Raw genomic sequence first — 20,352 nt, forward strand, 5'->3', positions numbered from 1 at the left:
AAGTCAAGAATTTCCAGGGATTTCATGAAAAAAAGAAAAACATTATTCTGAGAAAAGATCTATAGGCATCACTAAACTGCCAAAAGAATCTATAACACCAAAAAAGGTTAAGTAATTCACACTGAAGACCTCATTCAGGCTACTTGCTTTGAACAAGATGTGTCTGTGAAATATTGATTGTTTTCATATTGCACTATTCATATTAACTTCACCATTCTTTCCAGTTTTTGCCTATTCAGGAGACCCTGATATTAGTATTTAATATTTATTTGCTGATGAGAAGTTAAAGACAAAAGAAAATCTGGAGATTTCTAATAGAAAGATTATCTTCTATTTTCCCTTAAAATGTAAGCTTCTTGAAAGCAGGGACTGTTTTTGTTAGTTTTGTACCTGTAGCACAGAGTCTGAAGATAGCAGGTGTTTAATGAGATCTAGAAGTAATCTTAAAAGCCATCTTTCTAGTCCAATTCCCTCATTTTGTAGATGCTAAAAGTCACAGAAGTGGTTGGGCTAGTTGTTACTATATTCAAACTAAGGACCTCTGTTTCCCAGTGCCTTGATTTTTACCCTGCAGCAGACTTTTTCTATTGAACTGGATTGATGTTATATAATTCATAAATCATTTCGTATCTATCAGTTGCTGTTTCATAAGGTTTTCCTCTTATTCTAGTGACACTAAATAAGCAGGCTGGGAGCAACCTAGATAGAAGTTTTACCCAGTACTCTCTGCCCCTTGGGGTAGGCTAGAGTGCTGCCTGTTCCCTCCTTCAGGAGGAAATCAGAAAAACTAATACTCTATATACTGTGGTCCTTGCCCAGCAAAAACTGTTAACATTTTTATTTATATATACCCCATGGCTAATAACCTCCCACCAACACCTGTTACTCTCCCTGTATTATTTAAATTTTGAGTATATATGAGCAAACTGTTCCTACCTTCCCCACTCTCATTCCCTCTCCTCTTCCCTTCCCCACCCATGTTTTACACCAAACCTGCCCATTCCTTGCACTGTACTATGGAACTGCTCTTCTACCGTAAACAAAGGTCATATCAATTTATATCTCTTTGTTTCACTATCACCATAGGGTCTCCATGGCTAACTTCCCTCTAATAACACTGCATCTCCCTAGAACTGGATAGAGAAGCCTTCATTACCACTCCTCCCACCTCACCCTTCATTCATATAAACTATTCTGTTTCTTCAGTAGAAGGAAGTAGGGATATTCCTGGCTTTCCATTTGCCCTTTATGAATCACATTCTCATACTTACACTGCAATCTCCTTTCCTTTGTGTTTACTTCAACAAAAAGTTCCTAATTCAGGTCATGGTAGTCTTTTCTTTGTGTTTTCACTATTTAACCCCTGTATAAATCCCTGTTGACTGCTGACCTAACCATATCCCAGTCATTGTCTCTCCTTTCTCAAGGAATTCAGCAAGTGACTCCCCATCTTTTTCTCCTCCCTAATTCCTGACTTTATACTAGGGGGCTTCAACATCCATTGTGATGCCCCATTAAACTTCCTCACTTACTAATTTCTCAGGTTCTTACAATATTATAATCTACTTATTATAATCTACTTATTTTTCATTTCAGTAACACAAAGACTGCTTTTGAGGGACATGGGGAATTATATTGTTCACCCATTTATTTGTGTAGATGAGATGGAATGATTATAAGATTATAGGAAACAGGTGGATCTCACCATTACCTATGCTTCCTTAATTAACATTCCTTGATAGGATCATAACTTGTTATTTCATCCTGTCTAACCACTCCTGAAGCAATTCTTTGTTCTCATTGTGCTCTCCAATCCTTCCACCCCTCAGGATTTTCTCAGGCTATTACTTTTGCTCTGACTTCATTTTCCTCCCTTGCCAATCTGGATCCTATGGTTAGTCAATTAACTCCATACTATTCTATACTCTTGAATCACTTAGTTCCTTGTCCTACTGCTGCTTATCCCTTGCCAAACCTCAGCCCAGAATTACATTCCTCCTCTTCTCTCTCTCTCTCTCTCTCTCTCTCTTCTCTCTCTCTCTCTCTCGCTTTCTCTCTCTCTGTTACTCATGTGCTACTGAATGGAGCAAGAAGACATGCAACTATATTGACTGAGAACACGAAATTTATTATATGTCACTTCATCTGAGTCCTCATTTAAAAAAATTGACTTTTCAAGTTTTTTTTAATTGATTCCCTCCATCCATAGCATCCATAGATACTATTCCATAGCTTCTCATTTCCTATGGCTCCCTCTTTCCTACCTTTCAGTTATGGACATTGCTTCTTATTTTACTGAGAAAATTGAGGCCATTTAATGTAAACTCTCTCATCCCCTTCTTCCCATCTCATAAATCCTTAAAATCATTACTTACTTTCTTCTTCTCCCTAATCTTTAAAAATGAAGCAACCCTTTTTGCCAAGGTCAAGCCCCCATAAAATGTCCTTATCCCCATTTACTTCTATTTCTCCCTACAGTTTATAACCTCAATAATATCCTGTTTTTCTGATCTTCAGACTCTCTTTATCTATTTGTTCCTAGTCTCTACTACTGCCTTCAAATGTGCCTCTAGCCTTGAAAAATGTTTTTGCTAGACTCCTTTATTCCCTCAAGCTCTAATCTTACATCTCTTTTCTTTTTTCATCAAACTCCTAGTAAAAGCTAATATCTTTGTTTCTCTTGCAGTATTTATCCCTTTAATAATATAGCTTCTATACTATCATTCAATTGAAACTGCTCACTCTAAAATAATCACCCATCTTTAATGACATTTGTTGTTTTTTCTTCAGTTTTCATCATTCTCAACCTATCTCAGTAAACAGAAATCTGTTAAGGAATTTATTATATATGTATAAGTATATAGATTAGATATAGATATAGGTATACTTAATCAAAAATAGACGATGATTTGGGGATACAGAGTAAATAAAATAAACAAAACCCCAAGTCCTGGCCCTCAAGAAGCTTATATTCAGGGGCAGCTAGGTGGTGCAGTGGATAAAGCACCGGCCCTGGAGTCAGGAGTACCTGGGTTCAAATCCCGTCTCAGACACTTAATAATTACCTAGCTGTGTCTCAGACACTTAATAATTACCTAGCTGTGTGGCCTTGGGCAAACCACTTAACCCCATTTGCCTTGCAAAAACCTAAAAAAAAAGAAGCTCATATTCTAATGGTGAAGATATCATCTTTATCATCGTCATTGTCATCAGAAGGACAAAGGAAGAAGAAGGAAGGACATTCATTTAAGACTTGGGATTTTCAAAGTGCTCTACAAATATTTGATCCTCAAAACAACCTTGGGAAGTAGATGTTATTATCCTTTTTATGATTAAGGAAACTGAGACTGATAGAAGTTAAGAGTGACTTCTTAGGGTTACATAGATAGTAATTATCTAAAACTGGATTTGAACTCAAGACTTTCTGACTCCAGATGTAGCATTCTATCTCTTGTGTACACGTTATCTCAAAAAAAAAGCTATATTTACAAGGAACTAGTGTCCTTTCAACTTGGTCAAATTTTAAAAACCATATGAGCTAACATAATTGACATTGCTGACCATATTTCCAAATGGAGATAACAACAGCTGCATCCAGAGGGTTAAAGGTCACAATATTCTTATGCCATATTCTTACTGCATTTTAGCAAAGTAAACTTCCTTTTTTTTTAACTGTTTAATGACTTAAAAATTCATCCATCATTAAACCTGAACCAAGAAAGTTTTTGATATTAGGGTCCACATCTAACATTTGACATAGTCAGCATGCAAATAGCCACATACATCCCAAATACATTCAGGGTAAAATGAAGATAATTGTCAAGGTAAGTGATTAAGAACTGTTTGGATGGGAAAAATCTCCTAGAGACAGTGAAACTAGTCAAAAAAAAAAAAACACTGGAATTTCAACTCGTGACAAGGTAGTATTTAAGGATACAGGTGAGGGCAGGGTATAACTGGTGATTTGCATTCCTGTAGATCAGATCTCTGTCCTTCTTATGTATCTCTTACCATTGATGCTAGTGCTACTGAATCACTTATAAGCAAAAAATGTATGAATTTCATTTATCACTAATTATGGCAAATTCTTCTAGCATCCATCCCACTTTCTGGGAACTGTTTAATAAAAACACCCCAGGCTTTTAACTCCTCCAAAACCTGAGATTTTTAGTTTAATTTGGTCATATTCATTTTTTTTCCTTCTCTAAGCCTGTCTCCAGTCTTAGATCTTAAACTGCTTAGTGTAATCTGAATTGAGGCATTTCTTAGTCTCTTCAGTTCTATGAACAAGGAAGAGAGAAGCTTCCTAGTTTGCTACTTCCCACACTTTCCTGTTTTTTCCCTTAGTTCCAAACAGATTCTCCCTGCTTCCCCAAGAAGATATACATTTTTCCCTCTTGAAATTTTTCCCTTACTTTTTCCCCTTTTCCATCAAGAATATCATCTATAAAATGAGATTAGACTCAATAATATCTAAGGTTTTTTCCTAACTCTACAATTCATCTGTTGTCTATCCAGTTTCCAAGAAAGCCATACTTTTCTAGTACTACACTTTTTTTCGTTTTCCTCATTGATCAATATTTTTAAATGGTGCATTGTATAAGATGACTGTATCAGATCAAAATGTTTCTTAAATAGACCCTTTCCCATCTCCATTTTTTCTTCTTAATGATTTAAATATTACTTGAATAGAAATGATTTTAGATGGAGTTATAAAGTGACTTCCTTACCCTTTCCTAATAAAGCAGGGGTTCTTAGCCTTTTGTTTTTCATGAAAGCTTGCTATTTCCAAAGAAGGACTTTGAGAAAAATTCTTTCCCAAAGGAAATTTTGCTGCCACTGGGCAAAACTTTGGAAAGTGCCTGCTCAATCTGCAATCAGTTACATAATTTTCTCAGAATTTTCCTTAAACCTACATGGAGAATCTTATTTTAACTGGTTTTTTCCAGCATTATACACCTTAATCTCTTGACTATAGTACCTTCCTGTCCCAGATAACTTTGCTACCCTACTCATTTAATTTTCTGTATTCTCTAAACATTTTCAATAGTTTAAACTAAAAAAAAAGGGACAATTTGGTAAATCCTATGGGCTGCTTCTCATAATAATGTTTTTAAATGTAGAAAGTAAAATATATAGGATAACAAAAGGAAACAGAAAAAAATTTGTTTAAAATTAAAACAGATTTCCAGCTTAAGAACCACTGAGGGGGCCTCTCTCATCCTTCACTACAGGAATTTAAATAAAATAAAAATTAATTGCTGTGTATTTAGAGTGTAAGAGGAGGGAGAGAAAGGGAGAGAGCATATGATGAGGGCAGAAAGAATGACCTTGACATTTTTAAATACCAATTGGATTTTATAAATAGCTTCAGTTTTTTAAGAGCAAATATTTGATAGACTCAAGAACCACAGATGTTTCCTTAAGGTTAGTATTTATACAATAACATCACTTTGGGCAAAGTAAAGTTTTGGATATTTCTGTTTGAATTCTGATGATCTCTTCCATCGCTCTAGTGATATGACCACAAGCCATGATCTGGAAATCCACAGAAAGTTTAATTAAGTAGTAATTGTTCCAGCCACTAGATGGGACTGTTCTGCTACTCCTCAATAGCTCCATGTTTGTCATCCCCCCCCCCCCAAGGTTTGATAGAAAAGAGTGTCATTTAATCAGATTTTAAATAATTAAACTTCCTGCTAAGAAATCAGAGATTGGTCTTAATTTTATGGGAAGTGCAATCAAGTGCTTTGGTCTTTTTTTTAAGAAAATGTGTTCACGTAGCAGATAAATACCATCATTCTTGACATTTTAAAATGGTATTTCTACTGTTAAAAAAGAGCAACAAAAACATAATCCTTCCTGTTAACAAATAATGCAAGCCTCTTAGGTCAACACAGACACTGGAGAAAATCAGTTGCTTTCATTAAGAATTTCTGGTGTTGAAATATACAGTATTAGAAGGTGTGTGTGTTTGTGTGTGTGTTTGTGTTTGTGTGTGTGTGTGTGTGTGTGTGTGTCTATGTGTCTGTGTATCTCTATGTGTGCAAGAAAATTTTCAAAGCAGTATGACTCCAATAGTCTAGACTTGAATATTGAGGATAGATTTCCTTCGATTGATTGACCCAAACCATTTAGCATTTTGAAAAGAGCATTTGAGTTTTCCAGACATTCAAATGAAGCTATGAATTAGATGATTTCTCAAGTACCTATCAGCTGTAACATTCTGTGATCTTTTAAATGAGATGAGCAGCTTTAGTCTTCCCCTCACCAAATTCTTCGGCCTGATACTGGAGGGACCACCTCTAAGAAGCAGAGGAAGGTTCAATCAACATTCTGTCCTTCACTGCTCAGGTGAGAAGAAACTGGGAGCCTAATTAGAGAAATGACTTTTGGATAAGACTTCCAGTTTGTAAACTGCACATCTGAGACCCCTCCAGCACATTTCCATTATCTTCTGGAGAGGGATTGACCTTCACTACAAACTATCTCAGCTGGAAGAGAGCCTAAGGGAGAACTGGAATATTTTGCAGAGACTCAGCCTTCTATCCTTTTCATCCTAACATATATATATATATATATATATATTATATACTTATTATATCTGCATATATATATACATTATGTATTATATATGTATTATATCTGTATATATACACATTATGTATTATACATTTATTATATCTGTATATAATAAATATATTAGCCCCTCGGAGAATTCTTCTTTGAAAGTGCTTTTGACTGTCCTCTGAGGTGCTTTCTTTTTTTTTTTTTCTTAAATCTCCTTTGCCAAGGTTAGCTTTAACTCATATCCCATTTGGGAAATTTGTGCTTCCTGAAAACCTAGAATTAATGTCTAGAAGTCTGTCTTTTCTGAGAAATTTGTGAACTCTTTACCAACCTATGATAAGACTGGGGAATTCCTTATTTTTGTATGACAATGTGGATGTCTCTGGTAGGTCTGTAGTGTAATGCATTTGACACTGCTTTCAGTCTTCCTGTCAACTTAACTAAGATTAAATGAATCATGAATTCAGATAATTTTCAATAGATTCTATAGTTGCTCTGGATTCTTGGCATTTCTAGCTTCATCAAAAAAGCCAATCCACCTTTTTTTCTCACCTAGATTTACTTTTGGTTGCTTGGACAATGAATTGTTTACATAAATACACATGCACAAATACATACATCAAATCTATTGAAAACATAATAGAAGAGGTCACAAAGATTCAGTTGTTCAGTTTTAAACATGGTCCTCTAGCAATATGGCCCTGTAAATACCTGTTTTGTTATTGTTGGGAATCTTTTGAACATACTACAGAAATTGGAAATGATGCCTTCTAGCGATATCAAATTCAACCAAATATCTATAATCATGGCTTTATTGAGCTGTGGAACACAGGATATTCTTTGGTAACTGAGAGCTAGGTCTATCTCTGGAATATTGAGACAAGTGAGGGGTAAACAGTATTTCTGCTTGAAGTAACCAAATAATGGTCTCAATTTGCTACTTCATGGGAAGAGACACAGTCACAGTGACATAAGCGGGGCTGGCAAATATCCTAAAGATAGCTCTGTGCTTGTTAGAGCAACATACACATTTACAAATTTTATTCTTAAACCCTAGAAAATATAATATCATCTATAAAACATACCTGATTTATGTTGCCTTCTTGGGTCCAGAATAGGAGGAATGTTGCTGCTCCAATCTTTTCCAAACTTTGGGATACCAAGAAGAATTCCCTAATCAAGTTTCAGTTTAAAAGATGACTCATGGTCTTTTTGAAAATGTGTTGTGAAATTATTGTGTAATATGTATTTTTACTATAGTAAGAAGTAAAAGTCTTTAGTGAATAGTTGCTCACTCAAAGGAAATTGCACCCCAAACCCATTTGCAGTTGTTTGAATCTTTCGAGTACTCTCTGCTCAGTAATGATGATAAGATGTACCAGGAAAAGTCGTTTGACATAATTTAGTGGCAAGAAGTCTCACGTTTTAATTGAATATGCATTGTTCAGTAGAAACAACAAAAATTTTGTGAATTCTAGATTTTTTTTAGCATTCTAGACATTTAGATTTATGTGGGTGTCTGTGTTTCTAAAATGTTTATTTAGATCAAGGGATTTTAGCATGGGTCTATGAATTTGTTTTTTTAAATAAATATAAATATACATATATATATATGTTGTATATGTATATTTCTTTAGAACTGGTTTTCTTTATAATCCATGTGTTTTGTTTTATTTTATGCATTTAAAATATTATTCTAATAAGAGATCTATAGGCCTTACCAGACTTCCAGGGCCCTGGAGTTAGGAGGACCTGAGTTCAAAATTGTCTTTAGATACATACTAACTGGGCAAGTCACTTACTTTGCCTCAGTTTTCTCATCCATAAAATAAGCTGGAAAAGGAAAGGGCAAACCACCCAAATAACATGAAGGGTCAGAAATGTATAAACAACTAAACAACAACACAATATGTTTGGAGAACTGGATATCCCTGTGATTCATGATGAGAGATTAATAACTTGTGTGCTTAGGTCTTAAATATTTATGGAAACATTTGACTTTATGGGAAAATGGTACATTTCACTGAAAGTTGCAAACACAGCAAGCCTAATATTCTATGTGAGACCTAAATGATGTAAGTTTAAAGATTCAGATTGGAGAGGTAAAATACAATGATGCACTTGTGGAACATAAACACTAGTAAAAGCCACTTTATTAATTAGAAATTAAGATGCTGAAACTGCTCTTTCTAGTTATCATGTTGTGTACTACAAGAGAGTAGCTGTAGTCAACTGAAGATAACTTTCTGTGTAGGAGATTCTTTTAGCAATCTGGAACCCTTCTCCAAATGTCTTTAAAATCACAAAATACATAAGATTACAAAGGAAATCAATTATATTTAAATACAGTTATCAAAATATTATTAAAAGCAAATTGACAGAATCTGGGGTAAGAACCTCTACTCTAGAATAATTACTTTCCAAGCTAAGCAACTTGTACTTTATTTACTCAAAAACCCTTTTCAAAGGATCAGTCCAATGTATGAGGTAATGGAAGACAGGGACCATGAAAGAAATAGGAGGAAAAAAAAGACACAAGAAATTGGGAGAGGGAAAGTAGGAATCTCTGGTCAATAGGCATTGAACTAAGCAGGTATAGCATTCCACTAACCTTCCTTAGCAACAACCTCCAGCAAAAGATAAAGTTAAACCATAGCTGACCCTACTTCTGAGCTACTACTGTTGTGAAGTGAAAACCCAGTCTATGAAGTGATCCCAAATATCCCAGGGAGCTGGGCTTTCTTGGAGAACCAAAGGGGTCTTCTGCACCCCAGATGCAGCATATGTAGAGCACCAGGTTGGCACAGTCCATTGAAAAATACATCCCAGTGCCAATATTGTATGAAGGAACTGTGCTTTTTCCTCTGCTAGTTCATGTATCCTGCTTCTCTTTTACCCTACAATAAGACTGAGAACATGGGAGGCAATGAATTGCCTATTTTAAAAAGCAAAGAAAGAATTTTATTCTGTTGTGTTCAGAAAATGAGGTTCATGAAAATAAGACCCTGGGGTAGTAGGTATGCATATTCTCTCTCTCTCTCTCTCTCTCTCTCTCTCTCTCTCTCTCTCTCTCTCTCTCTCCTATTTCCTTCTTTTCCTCAGTTATTTTTCTCTGTTTAAATATTTCATGTTATACTTCAGTGCCTTGAGTACTTCTGAAGTAAGATTAAGTTAATGGAAATTTTTTTTAAAAAAAAGAAAGTACAAAGCTGTACAAGTGGTCTCAGCCAGTGAATTTCCAGGGCAACATAACAATATGGTATTTTGCAGAAGATAAATTAAAACTTGACCAGCACCTGCAAAAACCTCTTGCTAAGCAATGTCACTTATGGGCTACTGCTGCCTAAGAGGATGCTATAGGTCACAGTCATAATAATTCAAATCAGCTGTGTATTTTATCAGATGTACTGGGAACTAGGAAGTGCTAACTTCCTTGATGACTAGTACAGTTGAGTCATCCAGAATCAAAGTTTCTCCCTTCATATATTCTCTTACTACACCCATCTATTTGTACCTGCTTTGTGCACACCCAGGTATAAAATTGTGTTGCATGATGGTTTTCATACCTATTTACTTTTAGTAAAAATAATATATGCTGAAAATTCAAAGATCAAATGAAAGAAAATTCCTTGATTAATAATAACTCATATTTATAGAATACTTTTTAATTTTTGAAACTACCCCCCCCAAGGAAAGGCAGCAGCAAAATTAGCTCTGTTCCCCATTTCCATTACCACCCTGCCCTTACCAATGGTAAAAGTATCTAATGGATATAGCTCTTCTTAGTCTACCAAGTAATGCTTCATTATTCCATTCAACAATCCCATCATCCATTCCCTATAATTGTCAAAGACACTGTCACCTTCAATCAGGCTCATAATCTCAGTGTATTAGACCAAATACAAGTGCTTAAATATCCTCCCCAGTCCCTGGTCCATGGGAACTCCCATGACACTCTTCGATCAACCCATAAATGATGCTCTGGTGCTAGAGGGGACCAGGTGATAAAGCTTTACTGTACTCCTACACAAAACAGTCCCTTACAGTCAACAAGTATTAATTAGAGTTCACTATTTGTTATGCACTGTGTTAAGCACTGTGAATCCCAAGATAAGTAAAAACTTAGTCCCTCTTTTAAGGAAGCTCATTTTTTAAATGAAAGAAACAACAAACAAATAATCATTGATGTAAAAGATAGTGTATATGAAAGGGAACCTCCAATGAAAAGGCACAGTCTCATTTCTTACTAGCCTTTAACTATTGAATGGGCATTGCTTCATACAAACTGAGACCTAGGAAAAACCTTAGCTTATAAAGGTCATGGTCTTCCACTGTATCTTGTGACCATTGCCAATAGTTTTGACCTATGTTTTGCCACTGGACTCCAACGATTCTGGAGGAGTGAGGTTGATGACTTCATACAGCTATGCCTCACTTAAATCCAGTTCATTTGCAAGTCAAGAGATCACCATCCAGATGACATTGGTCCTCTTCAAGAATGAAGGATAAACAGCAACGGTAAGTGGGGAGAAAGGAGGAATGGTAAAACTCTCCTGGAGAAGAGGAGATTTAAGCTGAATTTTGAAGGAAGTCAGGAAAATTAGGAGGAAGATATGGAGAGTAGTGTTTTAAGACAGCAATATTCCAGTGCAAATATACAGTTGAGAGAATTAATATATTTAAGAAAGAACAAGTAGACCAGTGAAGCTGAATTGTAAAGTGCATAGACAAGATTAAAATATGAATAGAAAGGTCATTCAATTATTACTTTTCCCACTTAATGAATGATTCTAAATCTTAAAGAGTTCAATGACTTACTCAAAGCCACCAAACAAGTAAATGAAATGGGTGGAAGATGATTCCAAACCTCCTGGATCTCATTCTTCAACATGCTTCAGGTTGGTTGCTGGACTTTGCCCTCTACTGAAACTCTTCTTTCCAAGTTTTCTCATGACTTCCACATTATATACAGTTACTTTTTCCCCCCCAAAAAAATCTCAGCTTCTTTGACCCTTGTATAGCATTTGGCACCAATCTCTTCTCAAGATTTCTGTCATATTTCTGTTAATACTCTCCTTGTTCTCTTGTAAATTTCTAATTGATTTTTTTCTTGATTGACTTTGTTGAGCAGGTAAAGATAAGAGAGCAAGTTTCCTGTGATGAGTTCAATTTACCTGGGTCAAAAAAACTTCAGCCCATGGTACCAAAAGTGTTGGCAGACTGGTGGTGCAGTGAATAGAGCACTGGTCCTGGAGTCAGGAGAACCTGAGTTCAAATCTGGCCTCGAATACTTAATATCTACTTAGCTTGGGCATGTCACTTAATCCTATTGCCTTGTAAAAAGAAAAAAAAAGAAAAAAGAGAAAAGTGTTGGCAGATGATTCACTGCTGGTGATTTTTTTAAAGTTAATGAAGAACGAGAGAAATGCCAAAAAATGTATAGAGAAGGACAGATTTTGCCTCCATTTTTTTACCAAAAGAAAGAGAATGTGGCTAGTCTGTTTCAATTTGATTTCTGGAAAAATTCTATAAGGTAAAAGCAGTGTATATGTGTACATGTAGAGAAGTGATCCACAATGATCCAGCAAGACTTCATAAAGAATATGATCATGCCACATTATGCTCAATTACTTTTCCAATACATTTATTAAACTGTATAATCAGGGAAATACTGTAAATAAGTGGTATTAAACTCAAATAGAAACAGATAACAAAACCATATATGATTCCTAATAGGCAGTATTTTGTCTTAGAAAACAATTTTATCTGCCTCACTTAAATCTAATTTGTGCAAAAGTCAAGACATTGCTCTTCTGATGTCATTGGTCCTTTTCGGGAATAAAACACAACAATAATTATATTTCATTGCATTTTTATTTATTTTTTTAAAAAATATTATCAAATTACATTTTATTCTGATATATCTTACTCTTGGGACTGTTATGTTGTGATCCACTGGCTGTGTGTTTAACACCTCTGCTGTTGGTGATGGCTTAAATTTTATTGCCGAATTTGATAAAATTTATCACATTTGTTGGAAAAGTGATTATATGTGATATTGATGATGGTATAAATATGTGAACCAGAGTATAGTCATTAATGAGTCCATATTAATTGAGAAGGTCTTCAAGACACCTCAGAGATCTGCCCTTGATATTGCAACATTTGGCATTTTATCCATGACTTGAAAAAAAGGATTAAATGATTACCTTATCTTTGTGCAAATGGTTTTGGTATGGATAACTAACATTGGATAAATAGTCAGGATTCAGAAAAATTTGGATTGTAAGAAAATTGGACCAAAAAAGAAATGAAATATGACCAAAAATATATGTGAAATTTCATCTTTAGGCTAAAAATAATCAACTTCATAAGTATAAGACAAGAGAGGCATGATTAGACAACATTTTATTATTTTATAGTAGAAAGGATTTCTAAAGCTGAGAAACTGAGCAAATTTCCAAACACAGAAATTTTTCCAAAATTCTTAAGATTAGCATAATTATTCATAAGACTCCAGGCCTTTTCATGATAAACAAATTTTGGTTATGCAAATTCTCAGGAAAGTCATTTGCCAGTCATAATTCACACAAATAATAGAGAAAAGCATCCTGCCAGTAGTTGCTATCCTAGCTGGCCACTGAATAGGACCATAGGCTCACAGAGTGTAGTGCTGGAGAATTAGAGCTCGATCAGCAGATGTATCCGAGTGGCAGAGAACCTGAGTTTGAATTGTGACTTTCCTATTTACTACTTGTGTGAAATTGAGAGGTTACACATATATTCTATGCCTTCCTTTTCTTTTTTGGGAGAGATATGGACTACATCATATTTGAAGTCCCTTCTACTCTAAATCTATTTTTTATCCTTTGATCCTTTATTTTTGTCTGACCTCTTCATTTTTCAGATGAGGAAAACAGGGGCCCAGAATGTCAAGGTCATTCTTTTTTTTGTTTTGTTTTTTTTGTTTTTTTAATATTTATTTATTCTCTTTTTGTACAAATAATTTTTATATATTAATAAAATATTCTTGTTTAAGAGTAAACAGAATACCCCCTCCCCCCACAAGATATATACTCACTTGAACGATAAAGGGGAGAGGAAAAAAATTAAAATAAAAAAAATAATATGGTGGCTAGGTGGCGTAGTGGATCAAGGTCATTCTTGAGGACATGCCTAGACTAAATAATTTAGGAACTCAAACCCAGATTTTCTGACTCCTAATCTATTGTCATTTATTCTACTGCCACCCTGGTTCCTGAAACCATTTAATCTGGAAACCACTTGTGATTACCAAAAATAAAGTTGTTCAAACTTCTATATTTTATGGATATCTTCAGAAACTAGACTAATATTTTTGTTGAAAAACTATAGTCACCAGAAATAGGGGATCCCTAAATAGTTTTCCCCTACCTTCATAATATCCTCTTCTTTTCTCTTGATACTGCTACCATCTTAGTATAGGTCCTCATAACTTGGTGCCTAGATTATTACAATAACTTTCTCAGTGATCTCCCTGCCACAAGTCTCTTCTCCCTTTAATCCATTCTCTAATCAGCTGCTAAGATAATCTTTCTAATAAAAAGGAAAATAAGCTGGGGTACATTTATTCTATCTGATTTAGCAAATAGATATCACTACTTTATATTTCAACTTATCATTGATGCTATCACTTCTACCATGACAACCTAGACTTACAGAAGGCTCAAATTGACTATGAACATCTACAAACATACTAGGATAGAGTCCTGATACTGGTATTGTGGATGGCCAAACTGGTTATTATTTCTAGACTTTATAAATCCCTTCTGTTTTCCGGATGTCTCCATGGATGAAAAAAAAATAAGCTTAAAAGTTGCTGACCCTGGGTTCAGCTTTTTTCCCATGTCTGACCTTAGATCAACCTAAAGAAGGAATTTATGTGACTTCTCTAATCCTTCTTATCTGAGTCAGTCACCTGAGCTATCATCATTGTTAGAGAAAGTGTCAGGGACTCTCATCTAATCAACAGAATTGATGTCTTTTACTCTTGCTTATCAAGAAGACTGGCATTGTCTTTATGGGACCTTGAGAGTAATTTTATAGACTGGAAAATTGCCTATTCTTTAATCACTTGATTTGGAAGGATTTTCCATTGGTCTATTTTATTTTTTATTTATGTTTATCCCTGCTTACCAAGATCTCTGAGCAGAACTCTATTATTTTGTCATAGGACTTGACAATGGTGTTAGTCTATCATTTGTTTCTACCAGAAATTTTCTGAACTTGGGTTCTAGCTAGTCAGCATGTCTTTCTGTTAGCCTGATCTCTCAGTCAAAGGGTGATTTCATTTGGAGAATTCAATTCTCTTTTGATACTCTCTGCCACCACTTGCTTCTAGTTTCTTGGAAGCTTTCCCATAAAATGTATGAATTACTATAGAATTGAAATATTGAATCCTAGACCACTGCCTGCCTTATTCATCTACTCTCTTGAATAATGGTATTAGCTATTTTTTTTATTTAGGGGTTTTTTGGCAAGACAATGGGGTTAAGTGGCTTGCCCAAGGCCCAAGGCTAGGTAATTATTAAGTGTCTGAGGTCAGATTTGAACTCAGGTCCTCCTGAGTCCAGGGCTTTTGCTCTATCCACTGCGCCACCTTGCCACCCCAATGATGTTAGTTCTAATCAATTCTGTAACACCAGAAATTGTTTCCAAACTAAGATCAAATTAATGTAACCCACATATGGGTAGTCCTTTTCACTCACACCACAGGGTCTTGACTCTAAGTAAGCTATAAAAGTATCTTTTACAAATGTTTACTACAGTAATTAGAATATAATTGTCTTGAAATCTACTGACAAGATCAGAAGAAGAATAACACATCTTTAACTCACACAATTTATTTCTGTATAAGGCATCATGAGTCAAAGTATATATAGATTGTGTGGATGGTTGTTTGGAGGTTTTGGTTAAATTTAATTTAAATTAAATTTTTTTGAGAATTTTTTCCCTATAGACTTCATTTGTAAAGGAGGGGTAAAACCATTTTAATAAAAGTGACTATGTAAAAGCAAAACAAATTTCTAGATTGATGGAAGGGTTGCTAATAAGATCAGTCTTAGGAGATTCAGGTTCAGGAATAATTTCTGCCTCTGACCCCACCATCCCAAGTTGGGTCACTGGACAATAGCTTCTTCCAAGTGAAATATGTTTTCACCTCTCTATGACATCCAACATGCAATTGATAATCTAGGACACAGCTATAACAGAAAGTAATTTTGCCTCACTGACTATATTCTGCTAGTGTTTTAGCATCGACCTGATAAGGCTCCTAGTTCCAGAATCCTTTGTTGTTATGAGAATAGCAGTTCTATCCTTTGTTTTATTTGTTTTTCAGCAACTCTGGACAACTAAAGGCAGTATTTTGCCTTCTTTTTTTAGCCCAAACAGATGAAGATATTCTGGATTTAATTTTATCAGGTTCTTTCTGAGAAATTAGTATTTTTGCTCAAATAATCATGAATTCAGGAGGCCTTTATCTCTAATCTGCTGCTTCAACAATCCAAATACAATAAAAGAACCTTTAAAAAAATAACAACAAACTGCCTTCTACCTCTCAAATCAGTGCTTACCTGGGACTAACTTCACATCATCTTTCTTCTGACTTCACAATTCCCTTGACTATTAGTTTTCAAAGCTTTTTCAGAAAGATAGACACTCATCTTGATCCTAACAAGTGCTTGGGGAATTAGCATAAACTGACTGTAGATTCTCTGAAGTGCCAAGTCACAATTTCAACCTTCAAGAATTCTTTTATTGTAGCACTGAGGTGGTCTCGTTTTTTTTTTCCCAGACCACATACCAGATCTAAAACTGGTCCTTTAAACTATTCAGTGGTCTCCTGTGTTATTTCACCTGCTATAATCACCTGCTACTGATGTAATGTCTCTGAGGCATATTGTATGGGGACTTGAATGATTTCCCATCAGTGAGATGAGGCAGATTTTCCTGAAAAGGATCATAACTTGCCATAGGAAAGTCTTTCTTTTAGCTTTTAATCAGTTAGTCAACTTTTTTGCACTTGAGTCAAATGGAATATTAAGGGAATCTTTCCCTTTGCAAGAAGGCCTTACCTTTTATTTCTATTCTTCTTTAGTGTGAGATATAGAAATTGGTTTCTAAGTATTCTTCCTAATTTATATCCCTGGTCAGTGATTTAAGGAGCTTAAAGACTTAAAAAAGTGAATCTCTCTGTCTCTTTGAAATGTTTAACAAGTATTTATCATCTTTCCAAAACATTCACTAGTACTCGTAATGTTACTTTTATTAATTTGTCTCCAGTACACATATAAGCACCCCTATTATTAAAAGTCATTGGTGGGATTCCAATTTTAAAATTTCACTCCACTGGTGTAAAGTTTTAAAATCCATACTAGGGGACAGCTAGGTGGCACAGTGGATAGAGCACCAGCCCTGAGTCAGGAAGACCTGAGTTCAAATTCAGCCTCAGCACACCTAGCTGTGTGATCTTGGGCAAGTCACTTAGCCCCATTGCCTTGCAAAAAGCAAAACAAAAACAAAAACAAAAAAACCAATAGAATCCATACTAATTTTTAAGATCAAAATGATCAGTTACTTGAGTGATATTTGTGGGACTTGCCATATGTCATCATTATCTTTAGGCATGAGAATTTACCTTTAGAATTCTTTATTTTCATATATTTAAATGAAGCATAGTCAACTCATGTCTAAATTCCCCTTGTGAAACAAATTATTTCTGAGTGTTGTAGAGAAGAAAGGAGTGTCTCTCTGCCCTATTCATGGATTCTCTGAAGTATATGTGCAGCCAACATCATATCAAATGTCATTTAAATTCTTGGGACCTTATTTCCTGAGGAATTGAATTTGGGAAGTGTCCTTGCCTTGAGACAGAGTTGGAAAGTCTAAATGTAGGGGAGCAGCTACAGGAGATACAAAGATTGGTATCACTGTAACTAGGCAGTTATTGACTCTATGGTCTCTTGGGATCTTAAGATTTAGAGCTAGAAAGGGACTTTAACAGATTATTCGTTTGATATCTTTATTTTATGGATGAAAGACCCAGAGATATTACATAATTCACTTACGATTACTAGGGTACTAAATGGTAGAACCAGGATTGAAAGTAAGATCAACTGATTTTATATCCAGTGTTAATATATGATACTGTCTTCATCTTTCTTGCTGGGTATATGTTACTTATATCCATCTGAAGGAGAGATGTTGCTTCTTTTGGAAAGTACAGATAAAAACTCTAGGGTTTCCATATTCTTTATGAGTCTTCATGATAGCAATAATTTGGATTCAATGGTGTCTGTGAACAGGTGGCTATCCATGGTAGCTAAGATCTTGAATAGAATTGTCTAACTCTTACAGTCAGTAAAATATTTATTAACAAAGTTCCATAATATCTCTGAACTAAGAGAATAATCTGTATCTGAATAAAAATCCCCTCTATAATATAATATGTTGTATAATATAATATGTTATATAATATAATATGTTATATAATATAGTATAATACAATGTAATGTAATATAATTAATATAATATAACATGACATGACATGGCATAATATAATATAATATAATATAATATAATATAATATAATATAATATAACTAATATAATATAATAATGCTTTGGGGGATAGCTCCAGGAAGTCTCCGTAGCCTCCTTAGATTAGTGACTATTTCCCTAAACACTATTTAAGGAATGCCCTAGTCATACTTCATTATCTCTTCTCTGGCTATCTTTCTGCACTTACCTCACTTAATCAGGCTTACCCTTTCCTCTCCCTTCTTTCTTTATCCCCTCCAATTCTGAAACCTTGAACTATGATCATATCAACATTGTGTTTCTGACTCTCCTAGGGTTACACTCATCATCCCTGTAGCTTCAAAATCAAAATTCTCTTTCCTGGATATCACTTAGTTATGTGTGTTGTTTTGCTCACTAAAATACAAATTCTTTGAGAGCAGGAAATAAATTTTTTTTATTTGTATTCCATGAACTTAAAATAGTTCTCAGAATGTAGTAAGTGCTTAATAAATTATGAAGTTCTTTGATTATCCATTAAATTGTTCATTAAAATTTTTTCCTTACATCTTTTCCTTACCTGAAATTTACCGCTTTGCAACTTCTTACCATTGCTCCTGGTTTTGGCATCTAAGATAAGTAGAAGTTGAATACTTCTTCCATATGATAATAACTCTTTAGGTATTTGAAGACAGCTATCTAGTTCCCCCCTATGTTTTCTGTTCTCCAGGCTCACTGTCCCCACTTACTTCATATGATTCTTATATGACTTGAACTCAAGATCTTTCATCATCTTGATTGTTTCTCTTTAGTTCCTCTCCAGATGTCAGTGTCCATCAAAGACTAGCATATACCTAGAACTGGACACAGTGCTGCCCTTGCTTCAGACCAACCTGAAATTAGTTTTGCTGTTTTTTTATCTGTCATATATCACTTTTGACTCATAGCTGAACTTGCAATGCCCTAAAATGCCTTATAATCCCCTAAATTTATAAATTAAAATGGATTTTAGAGATTATCAAGTCTAATTCCCTCATTTTATCTATAATGAATCTGAGGCCCAGAGGGTCATGGCACTTGCCCAAAGTTATGGACAGAGAAAATTTTAATACATTTTATGATTCTAAATCCAAAATCCTATCCATTGTTCTAAGCTACCCTCCAATCCCATTCAGATGAATTGATATCCAGACTCACCACCTTAATTTTGAACTTGAGTAAAGGGAGCTTTTTGAGTTCTAGTATTTGATTTTATCTTTATCCCTACTAAATGTAATCTTTAATTCAATCCACTGTCTTAGTCTGTCAGCTTCTTTCTTATCATCCAGTGTATTAGCTATCCCTTTTAGCTTTGTGTCTTCTGCAGATTTGATAAGGTTGTCATCTGTGCAATTATCCAAGTCATTGATAAAAATGTTCAACAGCACAGGGTCAAACAGAAATCCCTGAGGCAGCCCATTGAAGACCTTACAAATTCACATCTAACCACTAATGGCTGCTACTTGACTCTGTCTATTTAAATAATTTTTAATTATACTATCTCATCTAACTCTCATTTCTACAACTACACTATAGTAATTTATCATATACTTTGCTGACATTTGGTAAATTAGATATACTACATTCCCCTGGCAAATTAATCAACCCTATTGGAAAAGGAAATGTGATTAGTCTAGGGTGATCAATTTCTTGATCAAGCTATGCTGGCTCTTTCTCATCACTGCTTCATTTTCTGGATGTTCATTAACAACTTATTTAAAGATATTTTCCAAAATTTTCCCATGAATCAAAGAGAAGTTGCCTGGAATATGGTGTTCAAGATTCATGCTTTTCCTTAAAAAAACAAACCACAATAGAATATTGTTTGCCCTTCTCAAAATTTATGAAATCTTTCTTATTGGTCCAGTTCTTTTAAAAATCACTAAGTATGGCTCAATAATCACAAATTCCTTTTATATCAATATTCTAAGAAGAATTTCATTTGTCTGTATTGACTAAAATTTATCAAGAACAATTAGATTATCTTTTTTTCTACTTAGCTTCCTTATTTTGAAAACCTATTAGAAAAGCTACTTCATTTTCACCCTTCTTCTGCTTGATTCTATCTCAATTCTCTTAAAATGAAATTCTAGGTCCTTCATCCTAATCTATCAAAAGTGGCTTCTCTGAGGCTACACAGGGAAGAGTTCTAGGTGTCCAAATATTTAGGAGATAGCCTGTTTTC

At 34.7% G+C, this 20,352-nt stretch overlaps 1 protein-coding gene across 1 annotated transcript in view; it reads right to left on the minus strand.

Moving 5' to 3' along the window:
- The window catches only part of LOC141488188 (protein unc-93 homolog A-like), a 63,474-nt gene extending 55,734 nt beyond the window's left edge, over nt 1–7,740 (minus strand). Inside the window, exon 1 of the mRNA XM_074188037.1 lies at nt 7,656–7,740. The gene's annotated coding sequence lies outside the window, so the exon portion shown is untranslated. The remainder of the gene's footprint in view (nt 1–7,655) is intronic.
- Nucleotides 7,741–20,352: the final 12,612 nt, after the last annotated feature.

Source organism: Macrotis lagotis, chromosome 5 (genome assembly GCF_037893015.1).
Source record: "Macrotis lagotis isolate mMagLag1 chromosome 5, bilby.v1.9.chrom.fasta, whole genome shotgun sequence".
Lineage (NCBI taxonomy): Eukaryota > Metazoa > Chordata > Mammalia > Peramelemorphia > Peramelidae > Macrotis > Macrotis lagotis.